Source organism: Homalodisca vitripennis, chromosome 1, assembly GCF_021130785.1.
Source record: "Homalodisca vitripennis isolate AUS2020 chromosome 1, UT_GWSS_2.1, whole genome shotgun sequence".
NCBI classification, from domain to species: domain Eukaryota; kingdom Metazoa; phylum Arthropoda; class Insecta; order Hemiptera; family Cicadellidae; genus Homalodisca; species Homalodisca vitripennis.
Genome location: NC_060207.1, coordinates 217144153 through 217166200, shown reverse-complemented (window position 1 = coordinate 217166200; position 22048 = coordinate 217144153).

The window sequence follows — 22048 nt, the reverse complement described above, 5'->3', positions numbered from 1 at the left end:
TTGACCAATTAAATATTTAGATGATTTGTTTATAGCAAATATAATATACTAACTTTGGTTACTTAATCCCTGTAGCTTCATACTATAATTAGATTCAACTTTTAATATATTACAAATAAACAAAAAATCGCAGTATATTTTATGCAACCATCCCTAAAAGCAGACACTCAGTGGGCTAAATCTCTTAATGCACCAATGCACTAATTAATGCTTCAACCAAAGGCCACTCAATTATCAACACAGGAACGCTTAATGTATCAACAAACGACCATTAACGAAACTGAACCTTTACATGGTTATTCTGTGATTGGTCATCAGCTATTGAACTATATGATTTTACTAACGGTGCATTATGTATTTTATACGTAATGCAGACATGTTTGAGTTAGATAACTGTTTAGGAGTGTACTAAGAATAAAATTTTATTCCAGAGATGTTATTTCTGTTGACTAAATTCATGAACGATCACTGTGGAAAATCTTATCAGTTGGTACGAGTGACTTTTATTAATGAACGATTCAAGATTGAGTTAAAACAATAATTTTCTTAATCTATAACTTGAAGTTCCCTCCAAAAAGATTAAATTTTTATATTTTAAATTACAAACCCGTTATTATAAAAATTTACCTCAATACGTGTAGTTTATGTAATTTAAATTTACTACAATATTAATGGTTTACAACATAAAAGAGGTACAAAACTAATGTATACTTTTAAGTGAAGATTTAATGGCAGAGAGAAACATTCTTTCTAACAAGAATACACTTTTAAACACTTTTGCATTTTTGTTTGTACAATGTATATTTCGGATTCAAAGAATTATTCGCATTAACCTACGAGTTACTGAAAGTTGACCTTTGATCAAGTGTCAATTACATTATTGTATTGCTTTTTGTACAATGTAAATTTCGGATCTGAAAAATGAGTTAACTTAGTCTATAAGTTCTAGAAAATGGATTCTTTGAATCCGAAATGTACGCTTTGCAAACAAAAAAATACTCAAAGGTGTATTCTTGTTAGTTATATTAAACACTTTTCTAATATACTTCTTTTTAATATAACTTCGATTTTTATTACTACTACTGTAACGTACGAACCTATGTAAACAATCTTAATATTGTATGTACGTCTTGTATAATTAAGGTTTTTTGAATTATATCATTTAAGTTGTAAGACTTATGTAATTATTAGTAATATAAAATTCATAGAATCAATGTACAGATAGTTGTTGGAAAGGAAGTCTTGTATTACAATTCGATACAAACATCCTCCGGATGTAACTGGATACGCACATCCGCCCAGACGCCGATGGTGAACAAACAGGAAATGCTTGCTTAAGCAGCGGAAATGCTTATTTGTAAAAACCGTGCGACAATGTAAGGGACAGCCATGCTGATATGAAAAATTGTTACTCACCAATTATGATGGAGAGATTTGGCAGAGGCGTGGTCAATGAGCTGGCGGGAGAAGAACATCAAAACTGAAGAAGAACAAGGAGGAGAGGTGGAAGTCGAGGCCGGGGATTCGAAAAGTGAAGTTCGGGAGTGTTTGTGTTCGTGTGCGGAAAAATATCTCTAGGCGTAATAAGTGTGATGTGAAATAAAATGTAAGTAATTTTAAGAACTTAATATATTTTAGGGTTCATTAATCATTTTCAATTCCATATCTATTTAAATGATCACAATTTCGAAAATGTAAATTTTATGTAAATGTTTAGCTATTTTAAAGAAAGTTTCTCATGTTAGTCCATGAACTCATTATTATTGAAACACTACAAAATTACTAGTAAATGTTATAATGAATTAAATTTAAAATAAATTGTAATGAATAATTTAATATCTAACATGTTTTCAAAGTATTAAGGTATTAAGGTTTGTGCTTAATATGTCGATTGACGCAATCAATTAATCAATTTAATGAAATGTTGTCACAAATAAATGTGTTGGTTCATTTGAGGGTATTTGTACTGCCAATCTAACCTATTATTAAATCCTCTCACAGCAACCCTTGCTCAAAATATGTCACAACCTTAATCTTAAACTAAACCAAACTACAAAACCTTACAACTGGATTTTCGGAAATCAACGGTATTATCTGATTTCAATAAGAAGCAAGAAAGGCCAAGGAACACAACATAAACAAAAATTTAATATGTGCCAGGAAAATCTTATAAATGATTCTTTGCTTTAATAGTGAAAATCAAAGTAAAAGGTTACCGTTCAGACTTTAGTTAAATCAAATGTGTGTACCTCGTAGTTAAAATGGTATCTGGCAGCAATTGCATTTTCAGTGATAATAATTTGAAGTAGCCTCAAATAAAGAAATATCTAAATAACCGGAACAGTTCCTGGTTTAAAGCATTTGGGAAGCGTAAGACGTCACTTTCCATTAGTATCACTTAGCCGTAAGCCGAAAAACATTTGTTTTTGCAACATTAAATACGAATAATTCTGAAATTAAATCTTGAGTTTGCGGGGGAAATGTAGATTATATCAATACAAAGTATTAATGACCCAAAATAATAGGCTGTTCTTGTTGTAAATATATGACTAAATAATGATTTAACATTTTCCCTGCAAATCAAATTTAATCTGAAGTCCGACGCTAGAGCTGCGTAATTTAATTGTTCATATTTCTTAAGTTTAAGCAAAATCGTCCAGCTTCACTGAGAAGAAATATATGGATTTTGTATAAACAGCAACATTAATAATTTATTTATTTTTTTATTTACATTTAAACGATATCTAATAACTTTAGAGGTACAAAGACATAGTGTGTAACAATAAATTTAAGTAGGAAACGTTATTAGCAGATCACTTTTAAATTTGTCTATCTGTCCTTAAGTAAGTAAGTTGTGAATTAAAAAGGAATTACTAACCAACATATTGGAGGGAACTGCCAACAAAACTGGCCTAAAATCCACTTTTCAACCAGTTTCTACTTTTTTACGCGGGTTACATTTCCTTACATCACTTTATATGCACGAATACTATGAGATTCATATTAGATTAAACGAGTGGTATTGTTATAGTATCTAATTTTAAAAAGCTAATTTATTCGAATATCACGATTTATATTCCAAAAGTATACAATAAAAAAATGCAAATGTGTCTTGTATATGAAGAAGAACACGATTTTTGTTATTATTACAAATACCAGATTATTGCCAGTTTATCTTCATGCATACACTAAAATTATATTTGTCGCCTCTAACTGCCAAGAGAAAACGTTTTGAATAACTAATTGAACATAAATCTAATAAATTATTCTCTTTAAATATTAGAACATTCAACGGATAAATGGATGAGTATATAATTTTTCATCTCGTTTATTTACGATGGATGTAAACTAAAGTACATTGTACCATTTCAAACAATTTCTTGTTATTTGCGTTACATGCTGTTTACCAAGTTGTATTTGAACTAAATTCTATCATTGAACAGTTTGCATACAGGTTGATGTTATATAACTCCTGACTATAGTACCTTTAATACCGAATTTATCACTCCGAAATAGGTTGCTTTTATGAAGAATTTAAAAGATCCTGAAATTAAAATAGGAGCAAATAGTACCTGTTATTTGTAATAATAATCAATAAATACTCTTTTTTACGTAAGTGTGGTGAGTACTTCAAGAAAATATTCTCTTTGAAGGTTTTATATATATATATATATATATATATATGTACTATATACTATATATAAAATAAGCTTTTATTACTAATTATAGCAGTAAAACGTAACAGGTAGGGGTACGCCACACCACGTGATGTGGTTGAGTTTACATGGAAAATTTCATGTCTGTTGTTGATTTCATTAGGCTCAGCCAAATCCCATTGAGTGACATATACTATCATTAATCACAATGTCACTTCCAGGAAATTAACTTCATTTTCATATCCATGAAGTTTCATGAAGTTCTTTCTCGAGATATTGTGCTGACAAACAGACAGGCATGTTAACATAAATTACGCTTTTCTAACCCTATTCGAGATAGATAGTCTCTATTAGCGCTATAAAATTTAAATTATTTGAAACTTCCAAAACAAATTAATTACTATTTCAAAGAATTTTACTAGGTCATGTTATGTATGATTTTAAAATTCTAACCAGGAAGTTTTGACTACACGGATAAACAAACAGCATCTGAAATGAGGTAAAGTCAGAGTTTACACTTGGAGAAGAAAGTTGTTAGAGGATTCAGCTTCTCACTCAGACTTCCGGTTTCCTCTAAATTCTATTACTTACGAGTTTTCCTGTTTGTTTCCTTTTTTCACATTTCTAGAGTTTGTATATTCCGGATTCACTGTTGGCAATTTCTGCATTACAGTGGTCTAGAGAAATAATTATCAATTCTCAATAATCATGTACGTTAATTGTTTTAGTATGTTAATAGTTTCAAAGTTGTGGTTCTATTGAAAACACTGTACTCGTAGTAACTGTTATTTTATGAAAACAAACATGGGAAAAACACTAAAACAACACCTAATATTAGGGTGGTATTACCTCTTACCATATAACCTGTAAGATCGAATTGCTTATATTTTTACAAAGTTCTTTGATTATTAGTCATGGGCTTTTTGCAAGCTCCCATCTGGATATTAAAATTGTTTATGGCTCATCTAATGCTAGGTACATTGTTCGTTAGACATTTCTATCATTGCCGAAACTTCTATTTCACTGTATTATGTCCGAAAGGTGTAATTCTGAGACGGCGCGTCCTGATATAAAGGTATTAAAATTCTGCGTTTTTCTATGAGGGTTTGGAGAAAATCCTTTACTTTTCTGCAACATTCGTTTCATTATACACTGCACACATATTCTGAAATTTGTAGCCTTCTAAAACACGAAATTTATGACTACTACATATTCATTCCTAATAAACCCTAAAAAGTGATGGTTGCTGAAGCAAACTCAAATTTCTAGACGATTCTCTACAAAATGGCTAAAATCTACAAAATGATCTGTTTAAAGGCAGAAATTCCTTATATAATAAAAACCCTAAATAACTGAAATATACTCCGCATATCTTGTTATTTTACACTGATATGTAATCTAAACCTTTTTTCTAAATATTTTATACAACTATCTGAAAATAAAATACAAATTTACAGTTTATTTTTGTACTATTACATATAACTGTCAGCTCAATAGAAACATCGAATGTTCAAGTACCTCATGGCGAGAAAAACGCTTGTATTCTGTGGTGAGAATTTGGCATTTAAACAAAGTTTTGTTATGAGGATGACAATTAATTTTCATTTTGCACAATTTTACTCAAACGCCATGTACACAGTTATTATGTGGATGGAAGTTCAGTACCGTACAAACAATAAGAATTCTAAATAATAACGAAGACTTTTGATAGATCTAATAAGACCAAAACTGTCATTGGAATATAGGACGTGTAACCTGAAATAAGGCTGCCACCTAGAAAACCTTACATACACGAGAATTACCATAGTTTTTATTACTAAAATCAATTCTATTGTTAGCGCAAGTTACTTCTAAAACATTTCACTGTCATACATTTCTCATTGAGTAGCAACAGAACCTTAATTTCTAGCTTTCGGAACATTTCTAAATTAACATTTAACCCATGGAAACAGTAAAAGATCGTACACAGTTACAGTTTTAATGAATATAAACAAGATACTTCCACGCTCTTTATGATTGTTGTGAATAATAGTTATTTCAAAGGCGTGAGTGAAGCTTATTACTCGAAAGAGGAGCAATGTGATACTCTTTTATATGTTGTCCATATATCTATCTGTCAAAAGAACATCTCGATAGTAAAGTATATTTTAAACTTGAATATAACTTCAGCGAAAGCTGATAAAACACATAATGTGATATATAAACCATATGTTCTACCACTTTTTACTCAAATAAAGCATGCTTAAATAAAACTCCACTGAAAAGCGTTGCAAAATGCTATGATGACACACGGCGCTTCATATCTGTCAAGCTGAGAAATTGTCGAGACGATTTCTCTCTATCTATTGTTTCACTGGTGATTCGTATTTATTCCAAGGATTGCTTCACAGTTTGAAAACTATCAGTAGTTCTAGTAGCCTACTATTGATATTGTGTCATTGAACTGGCATTTAAGCCACAGCCACTTTTTGCGATGTTCTTCAAAATACTTTTAATAAGTCAAGGTACAGTAACAGAATTCCTTTGTCATCCAACCACAGAAGCACCTACTATTCAAATTAATAACGTTTATCTATTCGTAAAATCGATTTCGCAATCTTAAAATTGATTAAATGCGTTAACGTGCATACCACCTCTACAAAAAAATATAAATATAGCTCGTAAAATTTTCAATTGATTTACTACTCTACAGCAAAGTTATGTATGGTATGAATAAACTCTACCTGTACTTGTAGACGAAGAAGATCAATAATATAGAATTTTCCTGTTACTAAAAATTAATGGATATGAATTTTATACGTAGATTAAATACAATTAATTTCTATAGTTCATAATTTTTACTTAAACCGCATGCTACATAGTTTAAATTAAAGATTTATATTCAATAAACAAACTCACTTTAACACTTTTTATACAATTTCATTGTGCAGGTGATTAATCAAATATTCCTAAAACCATAAAACTATTTCCTATTGTTAAAAACTCATGAATTTCACTTGCCCACATAATTAGTATATAGAAGTTGCAGGTATTAGCATGAACATTATACCACATAGAAGATTGTCCAAACATATAATGAAGGGTGAAACAAAAAATTATCAAACGTTGCGTATTACATAATAAAACGTATTCCTGCTAAATACGATTTGAACGATAATACGACTTATCATATACAAAAGCATTAGTATCAATATCTATTTTGTTTTTTTAAAAACACTTAATCGGAATTTCTTACGTAGGGTAATAATTTTATTGTAAAATTTGTATATTTTAAAGGTAAACACTAGTGTTTAATAAATTAATACATTTTCTATATACCAAAAATGTTGAGTTAACTTTCATGCATCGTCTGGAATCTGACTCTGTTTACATACGTGACTCCTGGAATCTGGTTTGTCTGAAGTAATAAATAAAAACTTCAGTGACGAAAAACTAAAATCGACTCTTGACATCGTTAAAAAAATAGACCCATAGTTTACAAAATATGGTTGTAATATAGGTGAAGAGGTATTCACATATTTTCATCAGGTGTATAATTAATTGAGTGCTCTATTATGTTTTAGATACGATCTCTAAGCTCAGTGGAGCAACCGAGATTTCTACACGTAACGTACCTATGTTAGGAAGTGTTAAATTAATGATAAATATAGATCCAGCTTAGCTCCAGATTTCAGACACTGCATTGTGAGAAATGTTAAACTGGAGCTAAATCCAACATTCATATTGAACTAACCCTTCCCACAATAACAAGTTTATAGTAGACTCTTGGAGCAAATGGAAAATTCTTTAAATATTACTAAATGTTAATAAAAACACAACTTTTTCCAAATTGTTTATTTGTTTTATTTTTTTTTTTTGGACGAGACCTTTCAAAACCAAAGGTTTCATCTTCAGGCAACTCCACAAATAAATATTTACACACATGCTGTAAAAATTTAAATACAACAATTTTGGAAATATTTCAGCCAATATGAAAAATTATATTTGACTATAGTTTTAATTTTTGAATAAATTGAGAAGAAATTAAAAGTTGTGTTTTTATTAACATTTAGTAATATAATAAATTTCTAGTTTTTAAATATAATTGTTGTAAGCTTTAAGATAAAAAGTGGGTGTCATTTTATTAATAAAAACTGTTATTTATTATTATAGAATAAAATAATGTTTTTAAATTTTATAATGCGAATGTAATTCATTGATTTGGGTTAGAATAAAAAAGAAAGATAAGCAAGATATGAGGAGAGTAATTGCATGAAAGCCTTTGGCTACTGCAGAATGTAATATAAGCTGAATACAAACTCGGGAGTTCAAACTCCTGAGGCTTTTAGCAAATTGAGTTTACTATGTATTGCCAAACTACCATTATATTAACACCTTGCAGAACAGTAAACGATTTCGTCTCTGTTGTTTAATTTGTATTTAAATTTCAAACATCGATATTCAAATCTTTATTTATAGTTTTAGAATTTGCCTACCTATATCACAATCTTCAAAACATTTTGAATTATTTATTAATGTAGGCAAATTTTTCTTAAAAACCAAATACAAAGTATTACAATATGTTTTGTTAACATTGTTTTAAGGATAGTTTATGAAAAACCGTATTAAAATAAATAAAAATTAAAATATATCTACGTTACTTTATAGGCATTATAATGTTTAGGTAAACATCAACCATAATTGTTTAAGCAGGCCATGGAGGAGTAGTTGATGATACATAAATATAGTTAGTTAGTAGTTAAATTTTGTTTATTATTTAAAGAGCATTTGCATTAACTGCATTAGACCAAACATTTAGTAATGGAACTACTATTGAGAATATTATATCCTGGAGGAATCAGGAAACTTTTCAAACAAGCAGACTACACTCGTGTAAGGTTTTATTATGCGTGTAGCAGTAACACACGAAGCTGTGAACTTAAAATTTTGCATACAGCCTTTACGAAACGACACGTGATGTAGCATACCTTCTACTTATAAGAACTTAGGTACAAATATTTTCAAGGTAATACCAATACTTGACAAATGCATGTTAAATGGTCTCTCTTCATAGGCTATGTAATAAACAGAAGTCAGTCACAACTTACACTTCAATATAATAAGCGACCACCACCACAATCGAATCATGATTATCGACTCCTTGATATTCATGACTATCTAAAAATACATAGAAATACATAGAAAAATACATTCATGATATCTGAAAACATAATGGCGAGCCTAGTTACGTAATTACGGATTTAAAGGAGCAAGATCACTGTCATTTATATTTAAATACTCTTTTAATTGAAAAATTCATTTTCAGGCAATAGTTGTATGTTCATCGCCATTGTTCTTGCCCATGTCGCTAGTCTTACTCAGTACCGAAATAAAATGGAAAGAGTTGGAAATGATTATTTATGAACATCTACAGATTAAATGTTGTTATCGATAGCTTCAATATTATTAATTGATAGATAAAATTAGATTGGATTGGTGGACGCCTATTATAATGCAGCATAGGAATAAAATAAATGACAATAATGTGTCCGAGTTCAACAGGGACGAACATGTTCAGATTCAATACGAGTGACTAAGCAATTTGTGCCGACAACGATGGGACAATGATATTTCGGTTACCTACGAGTCGATCAAACTTACTATCCAAGAAATATTACGAACCACCATATTTAATTTCTCAGAAGTGCGTAAACCATCTATCTATCACTCATTCACATATTAAACCTTTACCGATGTAAGTTTAGTCTTTGTCATCGATCAGGAATGTTATATTCTTAGATGTCAAAACATTTTTGCTCCAAACACGATATTCCTCAAACTCAGTAATCTCAGTCAACAACCCCATTGCACACGATAAATAAATCAAAATTATGTTTTTCATATATTTAAATTTTTTAAGAGATCATTCAGACTTTATTCAATGGAAAAACCAAGAATAATATACTATGTTTAAATTAAAATATGAAAATAGCCTATTAAGCGAATAATTAAAAATAATAAAAATTTAAAAAAAACTAATGTATATAATAATTTACGTTATGTGGTACAGTTTTTAATTAAACTGGCACAATTTATATGCACATTTCGAAAACTACTTTGTAATATTAATAACAATGTCTGGAGGGATGAAGTTCAAAATTGCATTTAATACACATTCACATTCAACGTTCAAATAAACACATATAACAAAATTAAAATTTTAACACAATTTAAGACTAGGCGAGTTGTTGCTGTGCAAGGCGTGACAGCAGGTGTCTCTCGGTCGTTTTGGTGTTTTTACATAAAACATGAGCTGGCCGACCCCTGACCAGAAACCCAACCTTCGAGAAGTGTGGTAAGAGGGTAGGAAATCGGCCTCGTAATCTTCTGTTATGTTTATAACAGCTCAATGCTGAGAGCTGTCTTTATTGGCAGCCATATTTTGTTTTCCATTATAAATAAATATTAACTTTCATACCATTTTCGTGTCTTTCTTATCTCAGTGTTTTTTTGTACTTACCCGGTTACACAAATAGAAAACTGCTTTTTTATATAGAACTATAGAAAACATTTCCAGCTTATATTTTTAGTACACTGTGTCTTAAAAATATACGACTATTATGTTCATACAATGCTTAAATAACTAAGATAATGTGCAAATATATTGTATGCAGTGTATAAAAACAAGGTAGGATTATATCACTCAACATTTCAATTAAAATTGTGTATATTTTAAAAGGGCTGTAAAGTGAAAAATTAGTAGAGAGACAAAGTAAAGCGTTTTTTATTGTCCCGTTGTAAGATGTAGTGACAATGACATTATAATATCTTTAGAGTTGGGCAAGATATGAAGATAAAACTAAACCCATTTCTCAAACCCTCTGCACCAATAAGCAAGAAGAACTCAAATACACTCTGCCTACATAATAACTCTTCTTTTCATATTAAAAAAAATGTGCAGCTTTTTTGTAGTATCTGAGCACCTGCATTCAAATCGCCGATCTCCTTTCTAGCACTACAATGTTTTATTTGATGCTATTTCTGTGAAATAAATCCTTTTTTCATTATCTATTTAATATATTATTAGATACAAATAATAGTTAGCAAAATTTAAAATAACTGAAATATGAAGACAAATCAAATAGTAACATGGATATGTTGATATCTGAACTAATATAAATATTTCTATCCGCCCCATTTTCCCTACTAGCCCTACGTATGGTATACTGTAAAGTCATACAAGAACATAGCGTTGAGATGCATTTCAGATGCTTAAAAGGTGTATTTGTAAAAACTAAAATGAAAAATTAATTGAACTGAACCACATGGAAGCCATTACAAAGTGATCTTCGTATAACTTGTATATTGGATGACTGTTTAAAGTATTCTATTTAACTTGCTATATTTAATTGTCTTCTTAAAATAAAATTCAGTGGAGAAATTAAGGTGGGCTTCTGAAAAATAACACATTGCTCTTTGATTTGCCATACTAATCCTAATTTTAGAATATTAAGACATTTTTTAAACAACTCTTTTTATCCGTAGGACAAGTATCATTAAATTTTGTATTCATTTCTTCTTTTGTGTAAATGTAAAACACTCAAGTTTTTTTTAACTTACTTTATTTTTTACCATTTTTTTATTATTTCAAAAGAAAACCACCTAATGACACATTTCACAGTAAAGGTGGCATTACGAAAACCTAACAAACCCACTGAAGCCACTTATTTTACAATTGAATACTCAGTACTACTTTTATCTATAGGATAAAAACAAACACACTGAAGCCACTTATTTTTACAATTGAATACTCAGTACTACTTTTATCTATAGGATAAAACAAACACACTGAAGCCACTTATTTTACAATTGAATACTCAGTACTACTTTTATCTATAGGATAAAACAAACCCACTGAAGTAAATTGTTTTACAATTGAATACTCAGTACTACTTTTATCTGTAGGATGAAACAAAACACACTGAAGCCACTTATTTTTACAATTGAATACTCAGTACTACTTTTATCTATAGGATAAAACAAACACACTGAAGCCACTTATTTTTACAATTGAATACTCAGTACTACTTTTATCTATACGATAAAACAAACCCACTGAAGCCACTTATTTTACAATTGAATACTCAGTACTACTTTTATCTATAGGATAAAACAAACACACTGAAGCCACTTATTTTACAATTGAATACTCAGTACTACTTTTATCTATAGGATAAAACAAACACACTGAAGCCACTTATTTTACAATTGAATACTCAGTACTACTTTTATCTATAGGATTAAAACAAACACACTGAAGCCACTTATTTTACAATTGAATACTCAGTACTACTTTTATCTATAGGATAAAACAAACACCACTGAAGCCACTTATTTTACAATTGAATACTCAGTACTACTTTTATCTATAGGATAAAACAAACACACTGAAGCCACTTATTTTACAATTGAATACTCAGTACTATTTTTATCTATAGGATAAAACAAACACACTGAAGCCACTTATTTTACAATTGAATACTCAGTACTACTTTTATTCTGTAGGATAAAACAAACCACTGAAGTCAATTGTTTTACAATTGAATACTCAGTACTACTTTTATCTGTAGGATGAAACAAACACACTGAAGCCACTTATTTTACAATTGAATACTCAGTACTACTTTTATCTATAGGATAAAACAAACACACTGAAGCCACTTATTTTTACAATTGAATACTCAGTACTACTTTTATCTATAGGATAAAACAAACCCACTGAAGCCACTTAATTTTTACAATTGAATACTCAGTACTACTTTTATCAGTAGGATAAAACAAACACACTGAATCCACTTATTTTACAATTGGAATACTCAGTACTACTTTTATCTATAGGATAAAACAAACCCACTGAAGCCACTTATTTTACAAATTGAATACTCAGTACTACTTTTATCTATAGGATAAAACAAACCCACTGAAGCCACTTATTTTACAATTGAATACTCAGTACTACTTTATCTGTAGGATAAAACAAACACACTGAAGCCACTTATTTTACAATTGAATACTCAGTACTACTTTTATCTATAGGATAAAACAAACCCACTGAAGCCACTTATTTTACAATTGAATACTCAGTACTACTTTTATCTATAGGATAAGTTTTAATTTTTCATGTTGATTGGTTGGCAATATTTTATTTTATAAAAAAGTATTGCAATGCTTTCACAAAATCTTACTCTGAGACTGTTCTAGTACCTGTTGTCATAGCCTAACCTAGTCATGCCTAATAAAATTCCCTAATTGTTATGTAAACATAATACTTTAGCTCCTCACCAGGAAATTTTAATCAGTTTTAATATAATAAGTCTGTTTTACAATGCTCTAGGCTACATTTAAAACCTTATTATGTGTATAAAAACTACTGTTTTCCCGCAGTGATTTACCATTTCAAGGCACTGACTTACATTATTGTGATTCTACCGTGTCTTGTACAACAAACCCTTTTCTTAATATAATTCACTGCGATCAATAGTTTCTAAATTTTTAAATTTTCTCAATTATGTTTTTTATAGAATGCTTCTGAAGTGTTACATCCTTATAATTTATTTCGTATGCTTATACATTACTCGTTCAATTATCATATTATTTACGACATATACCTCTTTTTCTAGAAATAATAATAACCTACCTAATTACCTAAAACATGAGATTGTTTTTAACGTAATCTGGCAATCTGTTAAAATAAACAGATAAAACAACGTTAAAGTTTTAACACAGTTTAAGCTGAGGTGAAACGGTAACATGAGAGCAGGTGCCTCTAACGTCATTTCCGTTTACATAAAAGAAGAGCTTGGCGACCCGTGACCAGAAACCCAACCTTCAGAAAGATTTATTGACAGTGCAGACTAGCGGTCTTGTTATACTTATACACCACGAAACACGAAATATATGTTGTATTACTAGATAAACAGGTACCACAACATTAGCATGTTAATATATATAAAGCTCTACGAGGCTGTGAGGCTTGATATTTTCTCATGGTAGTTTTGTATTTACATAAAACATGAACTTGCCGAACCGGGACCGGAAACCCAATCTTTGGAAAGATTTATTGACAGTGTTCACTAGCAGTCTTTTGATAATTAAACATCGCGGACACATTATATATGTTTTATTACCAAATGAACAGGTACAACGACATTAGCACGTTAATACAGTTAAGTCCTTAACCAGGTTGTGAAGCTTGACAGTTTCTCATGGTAGTTTTTTGTTTACATAAAACAGGAGCTTGCCGTCCCGTGACCGGAAACCCAACCTTTGGAAAGATTTTATTGACAGTGTTGACTAGCAGTTTTTTTGATAATTTAAACATCGCGGACACTATATATATTTGTTGTATTGCCAAATAAACAGGTACAACGACATTAGCATGTTAATGCAGTTAAGTCCTTAACGAGGTTGTGAAGCTTGACAGTTTCTCATGGAATTTTGGTGTTTACATAAAAACATGTGGCTTGCCGACCCGTGACCGGAAACCGAATCTTTGGAAAGATTTATTGATAGTGTTGACTAGCAGTCTTTTGATAATTAAAAATCGCGGACACATTATATATGTTTTATTACCAAATAAACAGGTACATATTGACATTAGCATGTTAATACAGTTAAGTCCTTAACGAGGTTGTGAAGCTTGACAGTTTCTCATGGTAGTTTTGTGTTTTACACAAAACAAGAGCTTACCGACCCGTTTCCGGAAACCCAATCTTTGGGAAGATTTATGGACAGTGTTTACTAGCAGTCGTTTGATAATTAAAAATCGCGGACACATTATATATGTTGTATTACTAGATAAACAGGTACCAAAAAAATTAGCATGTTAATACATTTAAAGCCTCTACAAGGCTGTGAGGCTTGATAGTTTCTCATGGTAGTTTGTGTTTACACAAAACAAGAGCTTGCCGACCCGTGACCGGAAACCCAATCTTTGGAAAGATTTATTTACAGTGCAGACTAGCGGCCTACAGATAATTATGCGTCGGGAATACATTATGTATGTTGTATTACTAGTTATACAGGTACCATAACGTAAACACGTTAACACAGTTAAAGACTCGCGATGGCCGGTATGGCGTGTCCGTAGTAGTCTTTTGTTACTATGTTTTGCAATTTTGAACATTTGTGCAATATTTGTTGCCTGTGAATTTTTTATTATTTTAAATAGTAAACAACCTTACATGTATATTAAAATTTGATGTAACGCCTTCTAAATTTTTAGCTCCCTCTGAGGCTCTAAATTAAAAATGAAATTTTGCATCTTTATTACATGTTACATTATAAAAATCTAAGATTAAAGTATCTTAGTGCTAATTAATTGTCGAAGTTGTTGTTATTTATTACTATTTTTGTGACTTATAATCAAATAAAGAGTTTTATAACAAAATATAAGGTTTATCGTATAGTGATGTGAAAACAATATACTTAGAGTAATAAAATTTATGTAAGCAATTAACTATTTAAAATTTGAACGTTTTTAGGATCGTTTCTACAAGTGAATAAGGATTACATACGCCGTTGTTTTATAGTACGGTTTATGTGCCACATAGATATTCATTTCAAAATGTTAGGATTTTAAACCTAGGACTTCCCAGGACCCATCGATTTCCTTAAAATTGATGTTCAGGTTAGAAATAGGTTCTCTTCATGTGATTTAGAGGCATACGAGTATAGTGTTTCTTTGTTGTAACTGTAATCGTTTATTTATTATATATCTAGTGAACCTTTGTTGACATACCCTGTACACTAAAATATTAGTATTACACTTGCTACATAATTACAATATGGATAAATAATGTTATTAATATGTTATAAACTTATACTTACTATGATAAGTAAAGAAAAAGCTTTAATAGCATTATGTAACCTCAATACTTTTAATTCCGTAAATTTACAAACTAAAAACGCCCCTAACATTACTGTAGTCACAGTGTCGCAATATTTCTCCAGCTGTTGAATTGGCACTCAGTAAACAATGCCTGATTGCCAGCATTTATATCTACGAACCTCACCAGTGTTCAAGTGGATAGACCCATCAACTTAGATACAATTATTTCATTGAATGCGAATTGGACGGAAACTGCTAAACATATTCACTTCTACGGGTTATAGGAATATTGCTTCGTGTATGTGAATGCCAAAATTAGGCACTGCGTTACAAGTTAATGAACGTGTTCTCAAAGCAATGTACATTACAGCAATGAATATACTTACAAAAATATGTTTATGAACTTTCACGTGAATTAAACACAATGTTCTGCTAAAACTATTTTCAAAATTTCAAAAATATTTTAAATTAATTTATAGTACAGATTATTCCAAAGCAAAATTGTATGTTAAAAAATTAAACCGTATTTAAAAGAAAACTTGTAAAAATTATTACACGATTAGGTCAAACACAGGATTATCTAAAAAAATGCTGTATTAAATAAATAGTGAAGGCTTAATTTGTTAGCAAATATTTGTTTATGACTATACTGTTTGTTACAGAAGGTGATTTGGAATAAATCGTATAACCGATATCAGTTAACATTCAACTTAAAGCATCGCTATGTTAAGGTAAATATAGTTATTAAATCAATAAGGTCTTTATTTAAAAACGTTTTCTCAACATAACGGTATTGTTTTTTCAATATAACTTAAACCATTCATTTTTAAAATCAAGATACATTCATATTCTTTCACAGAGTAATACAAAATTAAAATAAATAAAATATCTAATACATTAACATGAAAACAATTATTAAGGAGTAAAAAATATCTCCACCAAAGAGTGTCTAAGATTGTTTTTTGTACGAGGCTTATCCATGCGCTGTTGTTTTCTGGGCCCGAAAATAATAATAATTTTAAGTAATTTCTGAACATATTTTGTGATTCTCAGAGTAGTTTTCGGAGGACGAGGCATAGAGTACAAATTGTTCAAAGTTATATTTTTATCAAATACCAGTGTCACAATAGGGTACAAACAAATTTATTCTATTTGAAACCCTACCCAAAAATGCCCATTATAAATTATTTGTATATGTAGAAGATTGTTCTGTTTGAAAAGGACATTATTGGCTTGTTTATAATTAATTACGCGTAAAGTGCTACAAATATTAAAAATCCAAAGCTTGCATAGTATCTTTTTATACTGAAAAAACCAATTTTACATTATTTTATTTCGTTTTAATCAGCTTGAATGCTTCTGGATGAATAATGTTTTTAAATACGATCAAAATCATGTGGTGAAGTAAATGGTGAGTAGAATATTAAACACACCAGGAGCAAGTTAAATTCAGTTAAAAAAGAAATAATTGTGCAATAAGCAAAACGTATTTAACGAACTCAGCACACACAAACATTTTTGTTGTGATTTCCTCGACATATGCGTTTTACTCAACTCCTGATATGATGTCTTTATTATGATCTAGAATTTTATTATGTTAATTACTGAGGAACCGAGGTTGAGATAAGATTTCCGAATCTGAAATCATAATGTTAATGATTTTTTAGTCATTGAACGAAAATAAATGTTATGAAAATTTCTTTTACTTCACAATGTTTTTACCCTCAAAAACCATACATCAAAAAAAGAGTAATCGTGGTTTTAATAAAAATAATCTAAAATTTAAAATTTTTTATTGCTTAAATATTACAAATTTACAAACAAACAAATAATGTTTAAAGTATCATTGTTACACATTTCATTCGTAAAATATCCGTAGACATTACAGTAGAGTTGAGAACGTGTACAAAACACTTAGTTGCCCAGACAAATGGTAGCTAACGGGAGAGTTGGTATCGAACTCCATTAGTTCTGTTGTTTGTCTTGGTTATTGATGATGAACCAAAAGCTATTACGAGATTTGAACAAACTGGCGTAAGTATTATTAAGAGCAGTGAAGAATCGTTTATCCTTGATCAAAATTAATTGGGGTGGGTGGTTACGATAAATCTACCAATGAGTTAATGATATTATTTCTTGTTATAATTAATTTTGGTTGCAATTAAACACAGTTTAATTTCAAATAGTTTATGTATTAATACCTATATAATACGGTATTTTATAAAATTTGACTTTCTTCAGACTGAGTTGGAAGGGATATTTCTTCTTAAAAATATATATAGAAGATAATAATAGTTCTTGAATAGTTTGTAAGAAATTTTGAGAATGAATTGCATAGCTAGAGCACTTGAAAGTGCAATTAGATAACTACACTCAGCCTGTTCCAGTACAGATTTATGAGTTGAATATTGTTTTTTAAATCACAGCTCTTTTTAAAACCCTTCATTCCCACACTCTTACCAGTTTGATGTTTATTTTACTTGTAGAAGGATAATTACGAGTGAGCTGTACGTCTAATAAGTTTAAAAGTTTTACCATTTTTCTATATCGAAAGAACTTATTTTAATTACTTGTCATAACTAATAATTCGTTAAAATATAAATACATGTTAATATAAATACTAATTAAATCCATTATATACCCTAATTTTAGTGAGCTTTAGATTACCCTTAATGCATACAAAATTAATATTATAAGATTATAGTACGCTAGGGTGGAACTAAATTATTTACTAGAGATATGACATATAAGCCAGTATAAGGGACAGGAGCTAAAACGATACTGTCACAACACATTGTGTCCCTTAAAGACCCTGTTACAAACAATGCAATTTGTGTTACTTTCCATTATATTTCCTATATATTAAACTGAATTCGCATTTGAAATAGAACTCTCCAAAAATATCACATAGGATATTTTTTTCTCTACTTTAAATAAAATTTCCAAATCAACATCACAAGTTTTATCAAATAATTATTTGTTTTATCGTTTTAGAGACATGTAACATGAGCTTTCGATTGTTAAAAAATGCTATTGCATGCAGGGGACTGACAGATAGGGTGTAGGTGTAGGATGTAATTGACCTAGCAACAAGATCAATACTGTCTAAAAATTTAGATTTTAAATATAACCAAGGAACTTTTTTAAAAACTAGTAGAAAAATTATTGAAGGAAAACAGAATCTTTCCAGGACATTTGCCATCGTTCATTGATACAAGAAATTAGTAACCCTACGTTTCGAGATCAGCAATCTGATCTCTTCCTCTTCAGGTAAATAGTTAACCTAACACATTATAACAAACTAGGTTAAAATAAATCAATTATATCCGAGAGGTATAACACGTAGAAATCTGGAATCACAATCACCATGTTATGTGTCAACTTCACTAACTCTTAAAAAAGGAATTTTATAAAAACTAAACCAAACACTAATTATTAAAACGTGAACTACAGAGTGCAGATCACAATAGGTCGGCATTTGCCGGGCCAACACACTACGACTAAACGATGGCAAATTTTCTGAAAATCCCTCCATCGTCAAACAAACTCTTCAAACAAAGAAAATTATTACTCAAAATGATCCGCAATACTAATTCTATAAATTTATATGATATAATTTGCCAATTCCTCCATTACATCCTTCTCTATCCCATAATGAGCAGCATAATATTTTTACGTCATCTAGCACACATAAAAGCACATAGGTTCATTATGCATTGTAACAATTTACTGAGTGTTACTTTTTTAAGTCTCTTAATCATTTGTCTCTATTTGTATATTTTTAATTGTTATTTTGTTTTATAGTTTAACCTAAAGGCCTTTTAAACTGAAATCACATTTATCAGAGCAATCAACTGCATGCATTCCCATTGGTTTCTCCAAAGGCATTTCATTAGGCATTAGCCATTAAAATTTTTTGGTCACGTCGTAAGAGGTTTAGCAATGATGTTTTTCTTCTGAAATAGTTCGATTATTACCTTAGAAATGCTCTATGGGATTTCCTTAATATGACTTGATCATATGCTTCTATATTAATCAATGTTATGTACAAAAATATGTTATGTATAAAATAAGTTTATTAAGTTTGAAAAGGTTTAAATAGATAGCAATATATATTTTAAAAGGTAGATATTGAATTCGGTATAAATTCGTTTGTACTTTTCTCGTTGAGTCCTTGACCTTGATCTCAATTGAAAACTTGTAATAAAATAAAAAAGTTATCAGTAACTCACTATATTCCATACCATTGATTTTTATTTAGTACTTTTATTTAATCGTCGCTAATAGAAGCTATATCGTTTACCCTGAAAGTTTAGCTTCCTAACGTATCAGTTTCTTAAATTTAATTTAATTAATAACATCTAAGTTGATCTAGGGCTTCTGACCTTGATATGACTTTTTTCTACATAAGTAGGTATTGCACTAAATAAGGTTTTAAAGTATATCATGGTATATCAACATTTGTTCTAACCATTAAATGTATATAAATATCAGTAGAGAGTTTCTCTTTCAGCTCTAAACTTACTCATTGTAATGAACGCAAATAAAGGGCTAATTATAATCTTCTTATACGGTATTTAACGGTTATTAAGTTAGTTCTTATTTTCAAATAAACTACGGTAGATAATTTATATACATTCTTGATTTGAATGCCTCTCTTAAGTTCCAACGACGCAATATACAGTATGCCTTACCTTTTCTGACTTCTATAATCGGTGAAGTAGTTGAATTTAATTCCTTAATAAACCCAATATCAAACGATACCGAGATCTATTTTTTTTAACCCTAGAACACTAACCGTGCGTAAATTTTACGTATATGCGTCATGTTTATAGTCATACCTACTCTTCCCCCCAACCTTCCGTTGCTTTGGGTAGTGCTTCTACTGATCAATGGTCGTTCGTCCTCCGATGTGTGAGGGTGTGTGTAGTTCTTTTTCTTATCTCAATATTGATTTTTATTTAGGCCGTGCGTCAATCTTACGTAGCGGTAGTATTGCTTGATACAAAAATACGTATATTTTACGTATAAGTGTGTATAGTAAAATAAGTAACTAAACCTTTTTTTAGGTTGTTTTTTTGTAAATAAAAGTCTTGGGAGTTAGTAGAGAATTTGTAGGCTTTTTGGAAAGGATGAATTTCTATGGCATTGTAAATATGAAGATAATGGCTAGGAAAACACCATGTATCACATGATGCACGCATTACACACCCGCACACACGCTTAAACACACGCATCATCACCGTTAAGTAAGCACATAGGCAATAAAATACACAAACACAATACACAGGCTTGAAAATAAACCTTTTCATAACCTAAAAAACAAAAATAAACGTGCTACGTAAAATTTACGTATCGGTAGTAAACAAAGATATATCAAAACACGGTAGTGTTCTAGGGATAAACAATAGATTTATGTCATAGCTAAAAAAGTACTAAAAGAACCAATTGATTTCAATCACTATGACGCTATAGTACCTCGCTTTTTGTTTGATATGGTATTAAAGGGAAAATAGCGGCTGTCCATGGGGCATATCATGTTGACATCAAAGTTTGTATATAAATCGAAAAATTTTACTAATTTTCATACATTATATGTTGTTAGAAATGGTGCATTCAATACTTACTTAACCAGCTTCTTGCATTTATATTTATAACTAAAGCAGCGTAAATCGGTAAATCATTCGAGGGAAAGAATCAAAAGATAGTGATTTTAGAGATACTACTGCTATTGACTTTACCCTGGACTGTTCGCAGGAAAGCTTCTTACCAAATAGAACAAGAGATATTACACAAGGAACGGTAAACATTGAATCTAATTAATTCCTCTCTTAAGATTTTTCGCAAATTGGTAATGTTCACACTTAGATTTACACTATTTTAACTTTTAAAATTATCTAAATCTGTTCAAATAAACTATATATTAATCCATTCATTTTTTATAACACTCGTTTCTTTCTTTCATTCAAAAATGTTTAATATATTATCTTTCTTAGTTAGGGAACATTCTTCCATAATCACATATAAGGTCCTACATCTATGGAAAAAATAATTACAATAAAAAGGGAGATTAAAGGTTTTTTACTGCTACATTATTTTAAAAAGGAGAAAAAGTAATGTTTAAGTTACGCCGAGGATATAATTTTGATAGACTTTATGAAATAAAAATTATTTTAATTCTATAAATATTAATCTGGATGCTTAATCTTCTTAATAAACCTGCGATTAAATTAACATAATTTCCAATACTAACATTTAGACAACAAACTATTTCGCCATTGATTAAATACTTGTTTAAATTTTTCATTAGAAAATTGAGTTTAGAATATTTACATATACGTATGTTGTTACTCCATATAATAGGGCTTATCTTTATGTTACAATAATAAATGGTGAACACAGGGTTAATGTACAGACTGAAGAGGGTTAGTAACCGAAACAAGTGTATGAATAAAAACAAATTTTTAAAAAGGGTTTTCAGTTACCATTAATTATTGTAAAACACACGACATCACACACACAC